At 41.3% G+C, this 24,784-nt stretch overlaps 1 protein-coding gene across 18 annotated transcripts in view; it reads left to right on the forward strand.

The window, feature by feature from the left end:
- KIAA1217 (KIAA1217 ortholog) overlaps positions 1-24,784 on the forward strand; it is a 553,152-nt gene that overhangs the window by 315,381 nt on the left and 212,987 nt on the right. The window contains exon 1 of one of the 18 annotated variants that reach the window (XM_006115300.5): positions 1,211-3,662. The exons of 16 other annotated variants lie outside the window; for them this stretch is intronic. The gene's annotated coding sequence lies outside the window, so the exon portion shown is untranslated. Of the gene's footprint in view, positions 1-1,210; positions 3,663-24,784 lie in introns of those variants that run through there. One more of the 18 variants, XM_006115299.5, reaches the window with a different exon arrangement.

Below are 24,784 nucleotides of genomic sequence, written 5' to 3' on the forward strand. Positions count from 1 at the left end.
TTGCTTCAGCATCACCGAAGAGAGCAGAAGGATCCAAATTAATTCTCCCTCAAGATGTTTGATGGAATTCTGTGGTTGATTATTTTGAACAGTTTATTAAGAACTGGCCTATTCTCATAAAAAGCTTTGTGAAGAAAATCGTGATTTAATAGATGGAATATTTCATCCAAGTATCTAACATTAGATTAAAGAAGAACCTAGAGAATAGGCTCAGTATATTGAAACCTATATCCGTTGCCTTAAACTAGAGGAAAATTGCTGCTGCATTGCTGATGCTATCAAAATTTGGAAGAGACATTGACGACAAAATACCTCACTGGAAAGTTAAACTGCAGGCAATAAAGAAGTGAATGGATAAAACACCAACTCCACCTCATTTTCTTGTGAACATTCTTGACCCCCAGATACAAAGATAGATACCTAACTTCTATACATGATGCTGCTGCCATGGCATGGGCATCTCAAAATCACTCCTCAGTTAAACCAGTCATAATACATTTCAGGGCTGGAGGGAAACCATATAATCAGTGCATGTTTACTGATAATGTTTTGAACAAAGTCAGTTCTCTGAACTGGTGGAAGACATTAGCCAGGTACCTTAAAACAGAGTTCCTTCAGTTGCTAAGCCAACTTTTCACAGAAGTAGCTTCCTCTGCAGGCACAGAGAGAATATTTTCATCATTTGGTATAATTCACTCATATCTAAGAAATAGATTGAAGTTGAAAAAGCAGGAAAACTCATATTTCTGTTTCAGTCTATGAATCAAAATGACAGTGGGAGTGGGAAAGATGAGAGCAAGTTGTAGAAGTTTTATGGACACCATACATGTACTGATGACTGGAGTCAATAACATTTGAAAATACATTTAAAAAAAGAGTTTAAGGACAGTCATCAACCAGCAACTCAGGAGATTGCTACAATTGCAAATGTAAAACATATATGTAATATTTAAGTTTTAGTTTAATAAAATATAAGTGCTGTTGTGTTTGTGTATATGATTAGTTCTTACCATTTCTATTGTACTGCTACTGCATCTGCACCTTGACACAGGTAATATGTATTATGCAGTGTTTCCTAAATTAATAAAAATTGTTATCTAAAAAATTACAAAAGTATATCCTCTTAGATATTGTAAAATGCTATACCAAGTTGTAAATTAACATATTTTAGGGATCAGATTTACACCAATGTTTAAGAAATATGTGACGATGTAGCAGAGGGAAACTTGATTTTCTTTTTGGTGATTTAAATTGTGATTTAAATCAACTATTTAAATCGCCTTGATTTAAATCTTTCCACCCTACTGGTAATCCCAGTGTCAAAGTGGCATGGTTAGGAGGATATATTATATTCCAGATAATCCCAGATGCTAGATCAAGCCTTGGCAAAACACCCTCTGCGGGCCGGATCTGGCCTGCCAAGCCACCAGAACCAGTCCATGGACGTAACAGGGAACAAAAAAAGTGGCTGCTGGACCTTTTGTTTTTCACAAACTGTGAACAGGGAGATGGGGGGTGGTGCTTCATGAGCTGCTTCCGCTCCCAGCAAAATCCCATTGGCTGGTTTCTGGCCAATGAGAGCTACCTGTTTCAAGAACAAGTACCAATCCCCCTTCCTCTCAGGCATCCAGCAAATGTGAACAATAGAGAGTTTAGCCTCTTGTTATTGGTGAAACATTAGAGGTAAAAATGCGTTTTGACAATTACGTTGTGTTGTTCCCTCAACTTTGTGATTGATAGCAGCCTTTATTTTTCCCACAGTATCTTCATGCTTTCTTCCACACTGGTTTCATGCTCAGCAAGCCCTCCCAGAAGCCTTTGATAAAGTCATTGCCCTGCTTTTCTAAATCCCTCCTCACTTCTCCCTTGATTTCTACAACAAAATACCAGCTGTAAATAGTCAAGCAGAAAGTTGGGTGGGGGTTTGCTGATACAGTATTTATTTGTATCTTATAATTTTTAAAAGATTAATTCTTAAATACTTGAAAACACCCAGCTCTGCACATAATAGTCTTTGTAACAATGGATTCCTCTTTCACTCTCTCATCATCCCTTTCCAGTCCTATTGTAGTTCTTGTCTTGAAACAGGAAACTCACCAAAATGGAGTTCTCTTTGTTTCCGCAGTACCTAGCACAAGGGATTCTGGGCAGTGCTGTAGTAGAAAAAACAAACACTGGTGAGTGATTTCATTCTTATTGTTTGCATGGTTAGCCATGTAAGAGTTAAGCAGGTATTACTTTCAGTATCAGTCTCAAGAATAGTACAGTAGCCAGGTTGCTGTTTAGCTCAAGATTGATGTATATTGGCAGAAAGGTGTAGTGGCAGCTTCTGTAATACCTGCCTGTGTCATGCCTTAGTTGAGACCATATTCCATGCTCATGAGAGTGAGGGTTTCGAGAGAGGGATGCAAATGCAGCTGTATGAAATTGCAAATGAAGCGCAGATTTGAATTTCCCGTGCTTCATTTGCATAATCGTGGATCGCCGCTTTTTCGAAATACCCTATTTTGAAATAACAAACTCTGTGTAGATGTGCTTATTTTGGGAGAAAACCCTTCTTCCGAAATAACCTTTATTCCTCATACAACGAGGTTTATTGGTTATTTTGGAAGAAGGGTACATTTTCATTCTTCTCTCGAAAGAGAGTGCAAGTTTAGACATATCCTGAGGGACTGAAAAGGTCCACCACAAGATTAAAAAAGAAAAGAAAGTGTATTCTCCTGCTTTGGAGCAGCATATGTTTTTCATCCTGAGTGTGGTGCCAAACACATGACACTGGAGTACTGACTCGGCATATGAACCCAGTAAGTTAAATTGCGGCCAGCTTTGGGGGTAGTGACTGCAGTTAGTAGGGACGGAGAAGAAGTATGTAAACAAGGAAAATGGCTCTGAGAATGGAAAAAGTATTTGAAGTTAAAAGGTTAAAAATGTTAAACTTCTTTCAAAGGGGAGGAGGGAAAAAAATCCCTTAGGTGAACCTGTTTTACGAGTTATACCAGAAAAAGCTTTTTAAAGAGGAGAGAAAACAAACCCGTAGAAACCATATCCATTGAAGCTTTTCAAAAGCTGAGTTTTTCATATAACTTTAAAGTACAATCTGAGACACACGTGGCTCTGTTGCTTTTTCTTTAACTGATCAAGTACATTGTTAGACAGGGAGGGGAAGATAGCAACACCTAGCATTTCAGTCAGTGTTTTCTGAAGAACAGGTTAATCTAGTTGCAAATGAAGTTAGATTTTGTTTAATTGCTGCTGTGAAATCCATTGTACTGACAAAATGGAGTTGCTTCTTTAAAAAAAATGTACAGTTCAAGCAAAGTGGTAGGTCTGAACCTGACAGGTAACTTTGGCATGCAGACAGGTGGGGTGAAGGTAACCATGGAGATTTGTGATGTCATGCTCACAAGAGCATGTCAGGACAGTTAATTTAACATGTCGTTGTTCAAAAAATCCTATAGGCTAGAAGTGAGTTTTATGCAAATGACTGAGTTTTGCTGCAAAAGGGCAAAAGAAAACACGGCAGAGACATGGAGGGCATTTTACCTGACAACCATAAAGGATTACAACAGAATTCATTTTAAACTAAACTTTCGGGAATACAAGAAAAGGATTCCATAAATTATCTCCTGCCTCACCTGTGGAATCCCAAGTTCTAGGTAAACGTAAGTCTTTCTCCCCCCCTTTACACTTATTGTAAAAAGTTTTTGAAATACCCGAAGAGTGCTTTACTGCATTGTTCCTCTTGGCAGCCAAACTGAATCATTAAAATGAGCTTTCTGACCTGGCTTCTTTTTCTTTTTTCTTTTCTTTTCTTTTCTTTTCTTTTCTTTTCTTTTCTTTTCTTTTCTTTTCTTTTCTTTTCTTTTCTTTTCTTTTCTTTTCTTTTCTTTTCTTTATGAACTTAGGATTCTAAATAATTTGAAAGGCAATATAATGCATTATGCTGATCATATGAATAATGCTGCAAAAATGTTCTAGGTAGTATTTTCTAGGAGGAAACCAGGAACTGAGACACCGTATTTGTTTGTAGATTGTTGCCAGATGTGTCTCCTTTAACTGTTGAAACAAAACATTAACATTGCAACTACATTTATTCCAGCATTTCAGAACTTCAAAATGCAGAAGCGCTTATTTTAATGGATGATAGAATCAGTCAATGGAGTACTTCTTATGAATATATTCATTAATATTGCAACATAATTTGTGAGTGTGATTTTTTTTAAAAGACTTGTCTTGGGTAAATGCGGATATGGTAGGAAGTCGACAACAGTTGTTAGGTGGTATGGGTGATCCAACAGCAGAACTAAATTCTTGTTTTGTGTTTTGGGGTTAAAACCAAGGTGCTGGGTTTTTTTAAGTTTAAGACAGAATAAATCTCTTTGTGGTTAGCTATCACTACTTTTGTGTTACTGCAATCAACAAGCTATACCAATTAAACAATTATATTCAGGGGAAGGTTCTCTCGTTGACACTGCTGTGATAAAATTACTTGAAGCAGCCTGATATCTACAAGTTTAGCTTAAAGGTAAGAAAGGGTAGGCTTTGAGTAATTAGTGTCCAAACTTATTTGAAGCCAGAAAAGATCTAGGTTTAGTCTGAAAACACCTGTGAAATGTAAACTCAAGATAGAAACTTGATCAGTTCAATGTAAATCCTCAATAGGATTTAGCAAATGAGCAGGCTGCAGAATGTTTTAAACACTTTATCTAATTCCAGTTATAAAACCAGTGTATAAAGAGCTCTTGACATTTTGTATTGCAAGTTAAAACAAGCTATATATATATACGTTTATTACACCGCTATTTTGTTTTTCTCTCAGTACAATCTTTAGAAGTAGTTATTAAAAGGATATTACTGAATTAATTTGCAGCCTAAACATTTTTTAACATCTGATGTATTACATCTTTAATATTAAAATATGTACTATTGAACAATATGTCAGATGAACTTAAATATTTTCATTAATTACACTGATGTGGGTTAATAATGTGGAAAGGGTATTGAAAAGAATTATTGAGTACTCATGCTGTGTAGATTTTTGGTCTGTACTGATAAGTAGAAAAGCAGCATTTGATTTAAACATAAATATTATAGGTGGTAAGTATAAATGTTTTTAGTTGGCATCTATGGCACTGCTTCATTTTTTCTAGCACCCCCTTGTTTTCTTATCTATGACTGTTTTTAGTTTAGATTGTTGTTGTTGTTGTTTAATCAAAATGTCTACACATTTATATTTTATAGGCCAGAGTTGCACAGTTTTGCTCTTTTCAGGCTTGACGAGAATGGAGTATATACTGTAGTAAGGAAGCTTCAGGGGGTAGCCGAGTTTCTCTGTATAGGAAAAAAGGAAGTCTGACAGTTAGAAACCCTTTTAGGGTATGTCTACACTGCATGATAAGCCTGGAGTCTGACTTGGATTTGAGCCCAAATCCCTCTTCTACCCATACACAAACCAGTCTGAATTGGGTCAGCAAACACTCAAGATTGGAGTCTTGGGAGTCTGCTGGGGGTGTATGTGTGTGAAAGACGGAGTCCCACTGTGACTTGAGAGCAATGCCTGTTATTTTGCATTGTGGATGCAGTTTAAGTTACATGAAAGTCAGAAGGTCTGTGTAGTTCAGTGGGGACATGTGAGTACATCTGTGTGAGACCCAGGTCCAGGAACTGTGAGCCAAGATTTTCAGTGTAATTTGTATGCTTATGTGCAGGCACGTAAACACCAAGTCCATAAGGGTAGGTCCCGCAGGTCTAGGTCTATTAGGCAGTGTAGACATTAGAGGCTGGGGTGTCCTGAGAACTCCACTAGACCTGCCTCCTGGTATCGTATTGAGATGTGGAACGCTTTGCGAGATGTGAAGCACTTTCCAAAGTGTTGAGGTGGTTTCCACTCCAATATTTCTGACAGGAGCAGCATTATCTAGCACAGTACATTTCCGCATACTGAAAAGGATAGTATGGAGATCATTGAGCACATATGAGCCATCTAAACCATCTGAACTCACAGAACCAAAAGCTTGTGGAAGGAGTGACCGTGCATTTCAGGAGAAAGGAGAGAGTCCATGCTGCTTCTGTGCATCTTGCTTTGTCCCATGTGTACTAATAATTGATATGAATACTAAGCCCCCAGCTCCACATTTCTGGCCCAATGGAAGATGGGGGGGCGGAGGTAGGGGAGGGATGTGGTGCCTGCAAGTGAGAGCTGTGTGGAGCCACTTGGACGTCTCCACGTAGCAGCATGGTCTGTGGTGTCAGGACAGGCAGGAAGCCTGCTTTAGCTTGCCCACTGTGTCACTGATCGGGAGCCACTGGAGTTAAACTCGTACCCCAACCCTGTGCTCCAGCACTGAGTCACCCTCTACACCAGAAGCCCCCTGTGCTCCCTAAGGGTTCATCCCCATCACAGAAACTGCACCCTATTCCCAACTCCAGTCCAGAGCCCTACCCACACCCTAAAAGTATCTCCAGCACCAGCACTCTCAGCCCAGAGCCCTCATCCCTTCCCCCACTCCAAGCCCCTGCTTCAACCCTCAGAATTCTCCTGTAATCTAAATTCCTTAGCCTCATCCCATAGCCCGCATTCTATCTCATGATATAATTACGATGGGTCATGGGCATCAGCAATTTTCTTTAACTGGGTTGTAAGAAAACAACTTCGAAAACTCTGCTTTAGAGAACACGTTGAACAATTAGCATAAAAGCACGAATGGTGTAAATGGAGTTTAACTTATGTAGAAATTGTGTCTGCCATACAATATTTACAGCATATGGTTTCTTCATTTATATTTATCAAGTTCAAAGTGATAAAATAACTATTATTTTTTAAAGAAGCAAAATGTATTAATAAAGTTGCTTCCCCTCAACGTAGATCATACTGAAAAATGGTGCTCTCTAGATTTGTATGGCAAATAAGAATTAGCCCTGGAAAGAATAAAAACAGCTGTAACAGGAAGGATCTTTTAGGCTAGAAGCATTCATCTTCACTGTGACCTATCTATTCAACAAACAGCTTAGCTATTAACAAGGAGGCTGTTTGGTGTTTTGCATTGGCAACAAACCTTATAAAAAAAACTCTTGTTCTTTGCCTTGGATATTTTTGAGCCCAAATTGGCTATGGAATAATGTGCATTAGATTAATTAGTTGCAGGCAGGCCCCTGGGCCCAGTAAAACTGATTGGGAACATATATAATTATGGAGGAATTCCCCTATTGGCAGAAAATACCATAGTTATTTGTTACGAGTTTCCTTGTACCTTCCTGTGAGACAGAATATGGAGTATGTGGGCCATTAGCATTTCCTGAACGACAATTCTTGGGTATCTTTGGGCACTATACAAGTAGGGTACAGTAAGTTTGCGGGCTGAATGAGGAATACTTTATCTCTAACTGCTCCATATGGATAGTTAGTTGTCATTGTTTTTTGAGATGTTTTTTTGTTCACTGACACTACTTAAAAGAGAATTCTCTGAGCAAGGCCAGCAAAAAACCCATTTGGAAGACTAAAGAAGACTGAGCATGCATGAGCTATGCAAAACAGCAGTTGTCAACCTGTGGTCCATGGACTATATCTAAGAGGTCTGCAAAAGACTTAGACAGAAAACTGAATAGAATTCAACTGTGTATACAGACAAGCAGTTTCCAGAGGGGTCAGCAATTCCATTCAATATTATTAGGGAACTGCAAATGAAAAAAGGCTGAGAACTATTGATCTAGAATATGCGAGCCAACATTGGACAGGTTTTAATGCGGCCATATATAGGGAAAAATAAGCACACCCCTTTAAATTCAATTGAAATGCATGAGATACAAAATATTTTTGAGCTAGTAGGTAGAAAAAGATAATGTCTTTACTGATTAGGACTATTGTTATATCTTTGATTCTGATCCGGTAAACATGTATGCACATGTTTAACTTGATCCACATGAGTATTCCATTAGCCTTACAGTGGGGATTTTTGTAATGCTTTTCTCTTATGTTAACATGGGAACGGGACATTTATTTGTGTCAGTCACAGCAAAATAAACATACCTCACACATCTTACCATTGGTATATAATGACATTTTTTCATTTGTTTTTCTAAACAAAGGCAGGTTAACTTGGACTTACCAGAGCAGATTTTATCCTAATCCCTGTGATATAAAAACCTTTTCAAAGCTGTGTTTAGGACAGCAAAAGTAAACAGCTCAAGCAAATCTCTTATGAAAGAGCATTTTCAGTTTCCTTTCTCTTCTCATGAATAGACTAACTGAAACAACACTGTTGTTGAAAATTGCATTTGTCACCCACCAGTGCAATCGTAGCCTCTCCAGAACCATGTGTTGTAGCATTTGCTTTCTCAGTTTAAGAGCATGGTTTGATTGACTGTACCAATACAGAATTGGAAATGAAGTGAGTTTTTGCATTATAGCAACCAAACAAACAAGGGCATTCTGCTTTGATATGGGTGTTCTTTGGGTATGTCTACATTGCATTCCTCTTTCGAGGAACCTAAAAAAATTAGGTTTAATGGTTATTGTGGAAGAAGGGGTTTCTTTCAAAATAACTGCATCTACACAGTGTTTTTTATTTCGAAATAGGGTATTTCGAAATAGCGGCCGGACGCGATTATGCAAATGAAACACGGGAAATTCAGATCTGCTCTTCATTTGCAATTTCGCTCAGCTGCATTTGCATTCCACTCTCGAAAGAGGAATGCAGTGTAGACATGCTCAGTGGTGCAAACAAATGGTATCAGTACCTCCTCTCAAAGGGTAAGTACCTTCCATATGTCTGCATTTTATGTGGCCTCCCTCACAAAAGACCTCAGTGACCCTATTCAGCCATGAGCAACCTATTCTCTTAGTAATCACTGAGCAAATACACATTAGATTGTGTCTATGCTTGCTGGTGGATGAGCACTGCTGCAATCGATTCAGTGAGTGTTGATTTAGGGGTCTGGTGAAGACATGCTAAATCAGATTTGTGAACTCCACCTTTCTGAGAAAAGTAAGGTAAGTCAGTGGGAAACACTTTCCTGTCCAGACAGCTCAGTGTAGCTACTGTGCTAAGTGGATCTAACAACATCAACTTCAGAAATGTTATTCACGTAACTAAAGTTGTGTAAGTTACCACAGTAGTGTAGACCAGCCCTTAGTCTGCACTGGCTAGGCTGATGTCCTGCTGCTGAATCTTCAAAGTTTAGTTGTTTTAAACAGTTTTTTTACAGAATTCTTAAGTACAATAATTGCCATGTTGAATCAGATCCAAAGTCCACCTAGACCAGTGTTCTCTATGTGACGGTGACTAATAACACGTGCTACAGAGGAAGCTTTGAGAAGCCCAGAATGGGCAGATGGAATAATGTCTTCCAGTTTCTCCCAGATTATTTCTTCTCATGTAGTTAGAGACTGGCTTAAACCATGAAGCCTTTAATAGTTTTGATTGTTCTCATTTTAATTTAATTGACTATCACCTTGTTCTTGTGCTGAGTACCGGGAAGAATGGAAGTTTTTTATCTACCTTCTTTATATCACTCATTATTTTATATACTTCTTTCATGCCCCCGCTTATGCATCTAATTTCTAATATAATTTATCCCAGTCTTTTTAATCTCTCTTCATATGAGCATGTTCCCAACCATTTATCACTCTCATTGTTCTTCTCAGAAAGTCCTCTAGTTCTGCAATATCCTTTGGCGATGGAGTGATCAGTACTGCACACAGGATTCCTAATGAGGCTGCACCACTAATTTATATAAAGACATAAAAGTAGTTTCTTTTAGTATTCTCTGCCCTGTCTTTTATGCATCCTGACCAGCTTGTTGATCTTTGACTGCAACTGAACACTCAGCAGATGTTTATATTGAACCCAGGTTCCTTTTTTACTTGAAACGGTTAATTAGGACCTGTAAGATATACAACTCATTTAAATATTTCCCTCAACTGTTCATAACTTTGCATGTCTCAATGCTGAATTTCTTTTGCAATTCTGTTACCTAATCATTTAGATTGTTTAGTTGTCTTGGAAGTCCCTCAGAGTCATTTCTAATCATATCTAATGACAATAAAATTGTCACCTGCAAATTTTATTTCCCTACTCACTTAATTTCTAATCACTAATAAAGGTATTAAACCAATTGGGACCAAGTACAGAACCTTGAGGCACCCCACTGTGGACCTTTTGCCATGATGAAAATTGACCATTTCATGCTATTCTTTGTTTTCTATTTCCTAACTTATTTATACTTGAATATTCAAGATTTTTTCTATTATGTAGCATATAATTTGTATGAGTTTACCAGTATTGTGAGACCTGATTCTTTAGAATTTCAAATTACTAGCCTAGTCTCTCCTCCTTATCTACTTCTTTGAGTTCATATTTAGATTAAATAATCTAAACCTCTAGGGTAGTGATTCCCAACCTTTTCAAGCAACCTGTTAAAAGTTTATGGACTCCTCAAAGGAAGCAGTGGGAAGTAGCAGCCAGCATGTTCCTTGGTCTGCACTGCTTCCTCAGTTCCCGCCCCCTCCCTCCCCTGCCCATCCATGGTGGTTATGGCGAAAAGGCTATCATGGCCAAAGGCAGCTCCTGCCACAGTAATACACCCTTGGCTGGGTACGGAGCCCTGGGGGAGGGGGAAAAAAGGAAAGGAAAAGAAGAGTAAGGATCGGGCCCACTGTGGGACTGGAAGAGGGAGAGGACTGGAGTGTGAACGTCAGGGCAGCTGGTGGCGGGAGGATGGATGATGCCTCCTGGGGAATCAAGATCCCATTTCAAGAACAGAGGGCAGCATGCATGTGGCCAGTCATGAACAGTAAGCCCCAGGTGAGAAGCGTTTGGCAGAAAGTCCCAGTCCAGTGGTGGGCCCAATCCTTACTTTTCTTTTACTTTACTTTCCTAAACTTTCTGTGGACCTCCTACAGTACTGTCATGGAGCCCCCAGGGGTCTGCGGACCATAGGTTGGGAACAGCTGCTCTAGAGTCTGGTACCTGAGGTACAAGTGTCATGTAGTGATTTAATAGCAGGGAAAGCTTTCTCACTGTTTCTCCCAACTTCTTACTTAAAACACTACTACATTCTACTTGGTAGCATTTAAACATGGGGCTTGTCCACACAGATATTTAGTGCACAGCCAGCTTGGCTGTGAAAGTACAGGTTTAACCGCTCTAGTCTAGCACCATTGGGACCTGACTGGTGCTGAATCAGAAAGTTTGCTGGACCATGAGAGGTCAATATTGTCTAGCAGCATTACTAACTCTTCCACTGTTTACTGGGCTCTGAGACGATATTTAAGGGTAAATTAGAGCTAAATAAGAGCACAGAACACTGAAGCCAGGATTGATGGCTGTAAGCAAGCTTTATGGGATTGGAGGAAACTTGGCCATGCCCATAAGTGGACATCTGGCTAACTAAAATCATGCTGAATCCCAGATGTTGTCAGACCAGAGAGTGCTGGACTAGAGAGGTTCAACCTGTACAACCAATTACCCTGATGCTGTTTGCAATAGCAGTATGTCAAAGTGTGTGACAGAACCTCTAGAACAGGGGTTGGCAACCTTTCAAATGTGGTGTGTGCCAAGATTTAACTTTCCCCACCCCCTCAGTGCAAGCCCTGCCCCCTCCCATCCTGCCCATGCATCCTCCTTCACCCCTCTCCTTCCCTCACATCCCTGTGCCCCCAGTGCAGACACTGGCAGGGCAGCAGCACTGCAACTTGCAGCCCCTTGGGAGCAGCGCTGGGGTGAAAAGGAGCCAGGTTGAGGCAGAGTCCCGGCCCTGCCCTTTGCCCGCGGCTCATCCCTCACCTGCAAGCTGCAGCTCTGGGACTGAGGCAGGCAGAGCCTGGGGCTGCCCAGGGCTATCTCCAGCCCCCAGCCAGGCACAGAGGAGTACTAGGGAAGAGTCTCCCCACATGTGGGGAGCAGCCATGGCTTAGCCTGGGCCCCGGCGCCCCATGGAGGTTGTAGCAGTGTGTGGTCAGCCACGCCACCCCCATCTGCGGAGCAGCCTCAGCGCTGCCCCCTCCTGGAGCAGTAGGCAGAGCCTGCATCAGGGAGTAAGGGGTGTTAACACTTTAGCTCCTGGGAGGTGCATGCTTACGGTATGTGGAGCCCAGCACAAAGTCATGCCGCTTGCTCCATTTGCGGAGCTGCCTGGTCCCTACCCCATGTTGCACGTGCCACAATAAATAATCTTGTGTGCCACTTATGGCACGCATGCCATACGTTGCCAACCCCTGTTTTAGTGCATGGTCGCATCCTCCTCGTGGTTACTTAATAAACATATAGCTAGAGTGCTATAACGTTATGATCCAGTTTGCTGCACATTAACTGACCACATACACAAGCCCATGGAGTAAGCTACAAAAGAGAGTATGAAAGGAAAGTAACCAAAAGTAGCAGAGGATGACTGAGGCAAAACAATCAAGTCAGAAAAGCCAAGTAAGAAGAGTCACCTGTTAAGTCATGCTGAAAGATTTATTATGCATCTAATGGTTGGTTGTCTATTATATGTAAAATTAGTAGAGCTGGTCAAATATAGAAGTTAATTCTGTTTGGTTTGTTTGTTTGAAGGAGCTTCTAAAAGGTTTGAAATCTAGAAACCTCTGTTAATTGGCTGAGCCTCAGTCAGGGGGAGGGGCTAGCAGAGCTTCATAAGCCTGTGAGTCAGCGACCAGGTAGCTTGTGAACAGGAGCAGCTAACAGGGAGTTTGGAGAGGGAGTTTAGAGGGGGAGGTTAGAGGGCACTAGTGACTTCTGACCTTTAAACATAACTTTTATAATCAATATTCTAGACATTTAATAAGAAGCTCAGTTTATACTTAAACTTATTCATAAGAAAAATGGAGACAGAAGCCCAGCAGCAGATTGGGGGATATCCTGTTTATTGCATCGAGTGTAACATGTATGATTACCTGCCTTATGGGCGGGTGGCGTATGTGTGCACCCGTTGCAAGGAGCTCCTGACCCTCAGAGACCGAGTTCAGGCTTTGGAGGCCAGGGTGGCTGAACTGGAGAGCTAAGGGAGGTAGAGAGCTATGTTGATGAGACTTTCCGGGACACCGTAGTACTGTCCCACCTCCAGTCTGAGAGCCCCAGTGCTCTTAAAGAGGATGAAAGTCTCAAGGGAACAGAGCATTCAATGGAAACAGAGGGAAACCATCCTGTAGTTGGGACCCTCCTTCCAGAGGATGTTGCGGTATCCTCTCGCACTGAAGATACCTCTGAAGGGGAGGGAATGCCAGTTGTTAGGAAGAGGCAGGTGTTAGTAGTGGGTGATTCAATCGTTAGAAACATAGATAGTTGGGTTTGTGATGACCAGGAGAACCGTATGGTCACTTGCCTGCCTGGTGCGAAGGTTGCGGATCTCTCGAGACATCTAGATAGACTTATGTGTAGTCCAGGGGAGGAGCCGGTGGTCGTGGTATGTGTAGGTACCAATGACATAGGGAAGGGTAGGAGAGATGTCCTGGAGGCCAAATTTAGGTTGCTAGGAAAGAGACTGAAATCCAGGACCTCTATGGTATCATTCTCGGAAATGCTTCCAGTTCCACGCGCAGGGCCAGGTAGGCAGGCAGAGCTTTAGAGTCTCAATGTGTGGATGAGATGATGGTGTAGAGAAGAGAGGTTTGGCTTTATTAGGAACTGGGGACACTTTTGGGAGAGGGGGAGCCTATACAGGAAGGATGGGCTCCACCTAAACCAGGGTGGAACCAGACTGCTGGCACTAAACATTAAAAAGGCCGTAGAACAGTTTTTAAACTAAGAGATGGGGGAAAGCCGATTGGTACGGAGATGCACGTAAATCGGAGGGAGACTTCTCTTAGAGGAGAATCCATTGATAGAGATTCTCTAAGCTGTAGCACTGTATGTGAAAGATAATGTAGAATCAAATGAAATAAAAATATTAAATGAATCAACATGTTCAATAGAATCGCTATGGATAGTAATTCCATGCTCCAATAATATGAAATTAGCAGTAGAGATATATTACCGACCACCTGACCAGGACAGCGATACTGACATTGAAATGCTGAGGGAGATTAGAGAGGCTACCAAAATAAAGAACTCTATAATAATGGGGGACTTTAATTATCCCCATATTGACTGGATACATGTCACCTCAGGAAGAGAAGCAGAGAGAAAATTTCTCAATGGCTTAAATGACTGCTTCTTGGAGCAGCTGGTACAGGAACCCACAAGGGGAGAGGCAATTCTCGATTTAGTCCTGAGTGGAGTGCAGGATCAGGTCCAGGAGATAACCGTTACAGGACCGCTTGGGAATAGTGACCATGATATAATAACATTTAACATTCCTGTGGTGGGAAAAACACCTCAGCAGTCCAGTACTCTGGCATTTAATTTCAAAAAGGGGAATTACACAAAAATGAGGAGGTTAGTTACACGGAAATTAAAAGGCGCAATGACTAGAGCCAAATTCCTGCAAGCTGCATGGAAACTTTTTAAAGACACCATAATAGAGGCCCAACTTAAATGTATACCCCAAATTAAAAAGCATATCAAGAGACCTAAAAAAGAGTCACCGTGGCTTAACCACCATGTAAAAGAAGCAGTGAGGGACAAAAAGGCATCTTTTAAGAAGTGGAAGTCCAATCCTAGTGAGATAAATAGAAAAGAACATAAACACTGTCAAATGAAGTGTAAAAATGTAAAAAGAAAAGCAAAAAAAGATTTTGAGGAACAGCTAGCCAAAAACTCAAAAAGAAATAACAAAACGTTTTTTAAGTACATTAGAAGCAGGAAGCCTGCTAAAAAACTGTGGGTCCCCTAGCCGATCGAGATATAAAAGGAGCAATCAAGGACGATAAAGCCATTATGGATAAACTAAATAATTTCTTTGCTTCAGTCTTCACGGCTGAGGACGTTAGGGAGATTCCCAAATCTGCACCATCCTTTATGGGTGATGAATCTGAGGAACTATCCCGGATTGAAGTGTCATTAGAGGAGGTTTTGGAACAAATAGAAAAACTTAATGTTAACAAATCTCCGGGACCGGATGGCATTCATCCAAGGGTTCTAAAAGAACTCAAATGGGAAATTGCTGAACTATTATCTGTGGTTTGTAACCTATCCTTTAAATCGGCTTCCATACCTAATGACTGGAAGGTAGCCAATGTGACACCAAAATTTAAAAAGGGCTCTAGAGGCGATCCTGGAAATTACAGACCAGAAGTCTAACTTCAGTACCGGGCAAATTAGTCGAAACAATAGTAAAGAATAAAATTGTGAGGCATGTAGAAGAACATAATTTGATGGACAAAAGTCAACATGATTTGTGTAAAGGGAAATCGTCTTACTAATTTATTAGAGTTCTTTGAAGGGGTTAACAAACATGCAGACAAGGAGGATCCAGTAGATATAGTATACTTAGATTTTCAGAAAGCCTTTGACAAGGTCCCTCACCAAAGGCTCCTGTGTAAATTACATGGCCATGGGATAAGAAGGATGGTCCTTTCTTGGATTGAGAACTGGTTAAAAGACAGGAAACAAAGGGTAGGAATAAATGGTAAATTTTCAGAATGGAGAGGGGTAACTAGTGGTGTCCCCCAAGAGTCAGTCCTGGGACCAATCCTTTTCAACTTATCCATAAATGATCTGGAGAAAGGGGTAAGCAGTGAGGTGGTAAAGTTTGCGGATGATACCAAACTGTTTAGGATAGTCAAGACAGAAGCAGAGTGTGAGGGACTCCAAGAAGATCTCACCAAACTGAGCGATTGGGCAACAAAATGGGAAGTGAAATTTAATGTGGAGAAGTGTAAAGTAATGCACATCGGGAAAAATAACCCCAACTATACGTACAGTATGATGGGGGCTAATTTGGCTACGACAAATCAGGAAAGAGATCTTAGAGTTATCGTGGACAGTTCTCTGAAAACTTCCACACAGTGTGCAGCGGCGGTCAAAAAGGCAAATAGGATGCTAGGAATTATTAAGAAAGGGATAGAAAATAAGACACAGAATATCTTACTGCCCCTGTATAAAACTATGGTACGCCCACATCTTGAATACAGTGTACAGATGTAGTCTCCTCACCTCAAAAAAGATATTTTGGCCTTGGAAAGGGTTCAGAAAAGGGCAACTAAAATGATTAGGGGTTTGGAACGGGTCCCGTATGAAGAGAGGTTAAAATGTCTGGAACTTTTCAGTTTAGAAAAGAGGAGACTGAGGGGGGATATGATAGAGGTCTATAAAATCATGAGTGGTGTGGAGAGGGCAGATAAAGAAAAGTTCTTCATTAGTTCCCATAATAGAAGAACTAGAGGACACCAAATGAAATTAATGGGTAGCAGGTTTAAAATTAATAAAAGAAAGTTCTTCTTCACACAGCGTGTAGTCAACCTGTGGAACTCCTTGCCAGAGGAGGCTGTGAAGGCTAGGACTATAACAGAGTTTAAAGAGAAGCTAGATAATTTCATGGAGGTTAGGTCCATAAAAGGCTATTAGCCAGGGGATAGAAATGGTGTCCCTGGCCTCTGTTTGTCAGAGGCTGGAGAAGGATGGCAGGAGACAAATCGCTTGATCATTGTCTTCGGTCCACCCTTTCTAGGACACCTGGTACTGGCCACTGTCGGCAGACAGGATACTGGGCTAGATGGACCTTTGGTCTGACTCAGTACGGCCGTTCTTATGTTCTTATGTTCCCATGAAACATTTAAAAGGAAATGAAAAAAATGGTTTCCTTTGAAAATGTTCACAATATTTTAAATATGATATCTTCCATTTTGATTGGATTCAGAATATAAATGCTCATTTTTATTTACTTTAAAACACTTATATTTCACTTCTAGAGGTCATCTTTCCCCCGCTTGCTTTGTGATTAAAAAAGTGGAAAACAAGGAAAGTGTGTGGGGAAAACAAAATAATAAAATAGTTAATTTGAATAGCAACTGATATTTTGTTTTGACAAAATTTTGTACAATTTTAAATAATAAAAAAAAGTTTCACATGCTTTGAAAAGCTGTTTGATGCCCAAAATAAAAATACCCTTCCTGACAAATATTTTGGTCAGCTGTCCACACTGCTCAGAGGCATTAGCCATAATGCCTTTTGGTTCTCCCTGCTCACACTGCAGTCCCAGCGTAGGAAGGAAGCCCCCTCCTGCAAAATGTCGTCTTCTAGGGCATCAGGCGTTTGGCCCAGCCCAAGCAGAGGAGAATCTCCTGGGATTGAAGCCATCTTTTAGAAGTAGCAGAGACTTCCTTGAGAAAAACCTGAATTCAGCAACACAACAGAAAGGCTCAACCAGGTTTTCTTGCTCCCTTCTGCTGATTTTCATGATCCCAGGACACCTGAGATGTCACCAGACAAATTTGACCAATCTAGTCCCATGATGTTCAGAGGGGGTATATCTGTGTGTCTGCCCACCAGTCTGTTTGTAGATTTTTCTGCCTCCTGCAGCCAAAAGGGGTTTCTCTGTAAATTTTTCTGTGGAGGCTGTGCTCACTAATGTGAAGGCTGCTTCCACAGTCTAGATTATTGGATCTAGTTCTGGACTTCTCCTGGAGAGCCATCATGGGGTTCCACTAGAGTCTTGTTTATTACTTAAAACCTGAGGACTGCTATTCAGAACAGTGCACTTTTGCTTAGATTTAAGTGGGAGGAGTTCCAGTGTAGGAGCCATCTATCTACCTGTCATACTTGTAACATGTTAGTCACCACAGCATCTAGGTCCTGACAATAAAATAGTTGTAGCTAAATATTTGAAGGAAATTATGACTTGACTGAAATTTTATGACTTGCTTTGTGGGCTTCCTGCCAGACTAATAATCAGAATGTCCTTCGAGGTCACAGCCTTGGACATGCTAGTGCTGGTGTGTAAAGTCAAGCAATATGTTTTGAAGTTGGGGTATGTGTGTACGCATCCTGAAGTCTTTTCCCCTCTGTCCTTGCAAACATTATTTTTCAATTCCATTTATTCTTTCTAACCCTGCTTTTCCATTCTATATAATGTGATACATCAGTCTGTTGTAATTAATAATAAATTACTTGCAGAAGGAACAAATATTTGACTTTGATTAGAATAAGTAAAAATAAGTGCCACTTATGTTTTCGTGAACTGAATAAATACATAATTGGGCGTCATAAGGTGGCTGATTTAAATAACACTCAGTTTGTGTTGTTCAGTTCCTTAGCTGTAATGTACAGACATGGCATGCTTAAAAATACATAATTTAAACACCTCTGTTAAGGAGTGTATAAGTGTAGCACAAAGACAGTGGTCACATTTACTTTAGATCTTAAAAATCTATTTTTTATTAAATCCCTATTTTAGCATGTTGTGAAGCATATTGTGCTCCTTAAAGAAACATCTTAAAGAAATGCACAGATGATTTATGTTAATTTTCATGCTTTCATTGTGCATTCTTTTATGAAAAAGGTCTGTTTCACCTTAATTATGCGTAAGAGCTTTCTCAGTGCAATAATCTTTTTATGGTGGTTGCCATTAAAACTGAATATTATTTGAACAGTTACTGTCTAGTGATATGAGAGAATGACGTTGTTCCTCCACAGATAGAATAGGAGATCATTACAGTATCTCAGAAGTGGAAGTAACCGTTGGCAAATTACTTTTAATGGTGTCCATCATTGTTTTTATTAGTTTTTCAGCTGGTGCACAGAAGTTGCTGTCTTTTTACCTACCACAAAACTTGTATAGGCTGGAGGGACCCTGCTGCCTGTCTGATTGCAACTGTGTCAGAGAGCAGGAATAAGAAGCTAATCTAATCTAAGAAGCTAATGTTGTATCTAATCTATCTTGTCTGTTTTACCATACATTTTTATATTGTGCCTGTCACCACGGTATCTAAGTGCAAATGGTTAGTGCAGTGTATCGTGTAATAATTATGATCACAACTTTTATTTAAAATAAATATTAAAATTCTAAGGACTTTTCTAAACAAAACAAACCGCAGTAAAAGGGCTTCTGAAAGTCAGTGTAGTGCTCAGGTCATTGGGAGTGTTAAAAGCTGAAAATTAAGAGGCAGGTGGAGATACAAGGTCCTTTTACTACTAAACATGCTCCCACTGAAGTCAATAGCAAAACTCTCATTGACTTCAGTTAGGCAGGATCAGGCCACTGATAGATTGTCTGACAAAGTCTCTCTTCCTCTGACATCAGACACAGAATTTAAAACCTGGCTCAAGTGTACTTTCATTTTATTTTATTTTTATCCTGTAAACATTATATGCACCGGATGTTGTGACCCATGCTTTCCATCTCTTCATTTCCTTCACACAACTTCTGCTGCTGCTGTCAGTCACTAAAGAGCCTTACTCCTCTTTAGTCCTTTCTTCGGCTGCTAGATACTTCTGAGAAGGAGGATTTCACAGGGATATTTTTCTAATCCAGTAATTGAACAACTGGTTAATCTCATTCAAATACTGGGATTTTAGTGTAACATAAGGGAAGGCTTTCTTGATACCAGTGTATCACTGCCATTAATGCTAATGTAATTACATACAGGAATATTGAGAAGATAATGTATGATGCTTGGTTATAATTAAGGAGACATAAGCTTAGTTACATCACATTTATGATCACAGTATTAACTGTGTAGTAATAGAGAGGTAGCCGTGTTAGTCTGATCTTGCTAAAACAAAAGGAAAAACTATGTAGCACTTTAAAGACTAACTACATAGTTTTTCCTTTTGTTTTAGTATTAACTGAGTTATTCTGATCTCAGTTTTTTTATAGCCATTTAACTGTTCACATTTGAAAATGAATGAATAGCCGAGATACAGTTTGAACCTCTCTAGTCTGGCATTCTATGGTCCAGCAACAGCCTTGGTCTGGCATGATATTAGTTAGGTAGATGTCCACTTATCGTGGATATGGCTAAGTTTCCTGTGGTCCCATAAAGTTTGTTTATAACCACCAGTACTGGCAGGCAATGTTTTATGCTGTTATTTTGCTATAATTTACACCTAAATGTCTTCTAAGAGCCTAGTAAGCATTGAAAGTGTCATAATGCTGCAGCTAGACAATATTGACCTCCTGTGGTCCAGCAAATTGTCTGGTTTGGCACTGGAAAAGTTCAAATTGTAGATGAGTTTATCCAAAAATGTTTTTCCCACAAAGGGTGAATGTTTGAAATAAACCCAAAAGCATTTACTATTTATTATTAATATGTATAAACTTTGATTTTTTTTAAATAAGAGATGAGCATTTGCCTGTTAACAGTATTTAACATGTACTGTACTTGGGAGACACGTTGGTAAACTGCTGTGGAAAATTTCTCTTGAACAGATTACATTATGATTCAGTTTTGTCTCATGGTTCCGAGAAACTGTCCTTTTTTATTATTTTAGAAAACCCAAAGACACATTGTTCTTTTCATGATAAAGAACATTCCTGTGAAAGGTGTGCACCATTTATTGGAAATCTTCCATGACTGATGTAATTGGTAGTTTGTGGGCTTCTTCTGAATTGAAAATAATACTAAACAGTCTAGAAAATTGTAGTCTTCTAATCTTAATCACTTAGACAATGAAACGTGATTAGATAGATAGATCAATAGATATGAAACTTGCTTTTTTGCTGTTGCTACTGTTATAATATTTTGACTTGGAGAATTTTTCCTCCTTTTGCTGTATCAGCAGATATCACTTTATATGAAAAGGAATAATGAACTGACATGTTGGATTTTGTTTCTGCCTTAATTACACTTGCCACACCAGAGATGTTAGCTTGCCAAGAATTACTGTGCATCCAGTACATCTGGAAGAGGTGTTTTTGTAACTAGTAGATTGGCAAACCCAGCTGGAGTTAGGGAACTTCTTTGTAGTCTATAGAGGAAGAAAAAGGAGACTATAACTAAAAGTTTACAAATACAGGCAGTCCCCGAATTACGCGGATCCGACTTATGTTGGATCTGCAGTTACGAACGGGGCTTTTCTCGCCCCGGAGCTCACGGGCGGTGGGTCGCCACCCGAGACCTCCGGGGTGAGAAAAGCTTCTCCCAGTCTCCCTGGTCTGCTGGGGGGGTCTAGCAAAGCCACTGGACCCCCCCAGCAGACCAAGGACACCTGAGCAAAGCCGCCCAGGCGGCGGAAGTCCCGCCGCCTGGGCGGCTTTGCTCGTTTGCCCCGGAGCAAAGCCACAAAGGCAGCGGGACTCCCGCCGCCTGGGTGGCTTTGCTCCTGTCCTCCTGGTCGGCTGGGGGGGGAGGGGGGTCCAGCAAAGCCACTGGACCCCCCCAGCAGACCAGGGACACCTGAGCGAAGCCGCCGCCTGGGCGGCTTTGCTCCCGGGCAAACGAGCAAAGCCGCCCAGGCGGTGGCTTTGCTCTGGTGTCCCTGGTCTGCTGGGGGGGGGGGTCCAGCGGCTTTGCTGGACCCCCCCCAACAGACCAGGGGGACAGGAGCTAAGCCGCAGAGCACGCCCGCAGCGGGACAGCCCAGGCGCACCTGGGCTGTTCCGCTGCGGGTGTGCTCCAAGGCTTTGCTCCCCGTCTCCCTGCAGACCAGGGAGACGGGGAGCAAAGCCTTGGAGCACTCCTCCAGCGGGACAGCCCAGGTGCGCTTGGGCTGTCCCGCTGCGGCCGTGCTCCGCAGCTTAGCTCCTGTCCCCCTGGTCTGCTGGGGGGGGGGGAGTGTAGCTAGTGCCCCCCGCCCCCCCAGCAGACCAGGCTTTTCTTGCCTACCCCTGGGGTAGAGCAGCTGGGGGCTGCCGGGTTGGTCCCGCAGCGCCGCTCCGGACCAACCCGGCAGCACCCCAGCTGCTGTGCCTCAGGCGTCCTGATTCAGCCGCTGCTGGTCAGTTTCAGCAGCGGCTGAATCAGGACGCCTGGGGCAGAGCAGCTGGGGTGCTGCTGGGTTGCTCCAGTAGCGCCGAGGAGCCGCGCTAGTGGAGCAACCCAGCAGCACCCCAGCTGCTCTGCCCCAGGCGTCCCCAAGTCAGCTGCTGCTGAAACTGACCAGCGGCTGACTACAGGAAGCCCGAGGCAGAGTTGCTCTGCCCCAGGCTTCCTGGAATCAGCCGCTGATCAGTTTCAGCAGCAGCTGACTTGGGGACGCCTGGGTTTCTTAAATTGAATCTGTAAGTCAGAACTGGCATCCAGATTCAGCCGCGGTTGAAACTGATCAGTTTCAGCAGCGGCTGACGCCAGTTCCGACTTACATACAGATTTAACTTAAGAACAAACCTACAGTCCCTATCTTGTACGTAACCCGGGGACTGCCTGTACTCAAAATAATTGTGAGAACCATTTGGTTTGTTAAATATTTTTGGGTAGATTCTCCTGCCTTAAGTCTAATTGACGTTAATGAGTTACACATGTAGAAGGAGAATTAGGCCCTTTATGTGATTAACAAGAGTGACAGAAGTTTCAGTTGTACAAGGTGAAAAAATAATGTAATCCTTTTAAATTAAACAACTACAAATGTAGTTTGAAAGAAAGAGAGTTACCATTTTAATTTGTATAGTGGTCGTTGTGAAGATTAATTTTCCAAGGCTTACATAACCTTTTGGTTTAGGTGGTGGTGGTGTTGTGCTGCACTTCTAGTGTATCAAACTAAAGCTATTGCAGGTTGCAGCTAATGAGGAATATTCACCTGTATGTTTACTGGTAATTGCCACCTGGCAGTCTGAAGTTGGTATAGACAGTCATTCAATAACTGCTGTAATAGCACATTCAACATTATCTTTGTCTTTCAGCAGAGAGCTTCTAGCTTTGCCTCTTCAATAAAGGAATTAAATGTATTTTGGTTTTGTTCTGTGCTTTCAGCTGCCACCTGTCCTGTTTTCATATGAACAATCAGGTGTTTTTTAGAATGTTGTATTTGGTATCAAGCACAAGACATTTGTCTGTGGTGTTTCTTGTTTAGCAATTTAGAAGTATCAAACCTTTAAAGAGCTACTTCTCTAACATTTTGCTTTGCTTTTCACTTATCTTTTCTAGGGCTTTAAAGACATCTTGCATAACTCGGTTTTGTGGTTTTCAAAGAGTTCTTTGAAAAAATCCATTCACTGTTCTCCTCTTCAGCATAGTAACTGAGACAGTAGGGCTGTGTCTACACTGGCATGAATTTCTGGAACTGCTTAAAACGGAATACTATTCCGTTTTCAGTTTTTCCGGAAAAGGAGCGTCTACATTGGCAGGCTGTTTTTCCGGAAAAGCCCTTTTTCCGGAAAAGCGTCTGTGGCCAATGTAGACGCGCTTTTCCAGAAAAGAGCCCCAATCGCCATTTTCGCGATCGGGGCTTTTTTCCGGAAAAGACTACTGGGCTGTCTACACTGGCCCTTTTCCGGAACAGTGTTCTGGAATAAGGACTTATGCCTGAGCGGGAGCAGAATAGTTTTTCCGGAATAGCGGTTGATTTTGTACAGTAGAGCGTTGTTGCTTTTCCGGAAATTCAAGGGCCAGTGTAGACAGCTCACAGCTTATTCCGGAAAAGCGGCTGATTTTCCGGAATAAGTGGCCCAGTGTAGACACAGCCTAGAAGTGCAGAGTGATACTCTATATTTTACAATTTGTTTTAATATATGCTAAAACCTTAGGCTCATGTACAGGTTTAAATATACACTGAAGTAAAAATTAGAACATCGAGCTAGGAACAGATTGATTGCTCCCCTCCAACCTACTTAACAAACCAGTCCATTAAAAATAAAAATTCCCTACCTTCTTCTTCAGACATTCCTGGCCTTTCTACCTTGCCTCTTAACCTTGGAAAATAGATAATCATGTAATTGCCATTAAGTTTCAATTATTATATGCCAAATGTGGGACTTGAATCCTCAAGTCAAGGACGGATCATGGAAAATACCTTGCCGTTTAACTTGGCATGTGATCACTTGGGAGAGTCTTTTGCTTGCATCTAGCACAGTGTAACATAGGCACAGAGGCAGCCTCTTAAGTAATAAAGTGCCAGACCACTTTTGGTCTTTATAATCAAACCCAGCAACAAAATAAGAGATAATCATATAAGGCTACAGAGTAGTGGTATAATGTGCTGTCAGTGCAATATGCCTGTCAACAAGTGGGCTTCTATACTGCACACCAGTTTACTTGACCAAATTATCTTAAGGGTCAGCCACATATATAGTGCCATGCAGCGGTCCAGTTTCAAGGTGACACATGCTCTTTAGTTTGCAAATAAAGAAAATCACTTGCCTAAGAACTCATGGTAATAACCAATCTTCCCGTAACTATCATTTGATCATCTAATAGAAGGTGAGTATACAAGAACTAGCAAACATGCTCCCATTCAGCCTGGTAGACTGAGGTAGTGTCTGCCACACTTTCTGATTAACTCAATCGTCTACCAGTATCACTTTGGTTTTGTCTGGATGCACCTTAGCCTGCTTGTGCTCATCCAGGCTTCAGTCTCAACCATCCGAGTAAAATGCTCTGCTGTCCCAAGAGGGAAACTTAGAGGTAGATGTCAAAAGTGTAACAAAGGTACCACAAGCCCATGTTTCCGCAGAATGCTGGGCACCAAAAAAGAGAGCTCTTGAGACATACGATTAACCATTCACGTTATTCTTTGGGAGGACTCAAAAAGAAGAGACCATACAAACACAACATGGGCTTCATCCATTCCTGCTAGGGTTCATAAGTGAGTCAACAATATCTCGTGATAAATGGTATCAAATGCCACTGAAATAACTATCACTATGGATGCTCATTTTCATCCTTTGCCAGGGAGAAAATATCAGCTATCATTGCAGGCGCAGTTTGCTTAACATACCTGGGCCTGAACCCGGAATGACTAAAGGCAAAAACGCAGGGTCAGCTAGCTGTTGTGAGTATACATTTGCCATGTTCTTCGCAATCTTACTCAAAAAG

This window comes from Pelodiscus sinensis, chromosome 2 (genome assembly GCF_052426305.1).
Source record: "Pelodiscus sinensis isolate ZL-2025 chromosome 2, ASM5242630v1, whole genome shotgun sequence".
Lineage (NCBI taxonomy): Eukaryota > Metazoa > Chordata > Testudines > Trionychidae > Pelodiscus > Pelodiscus sinensis.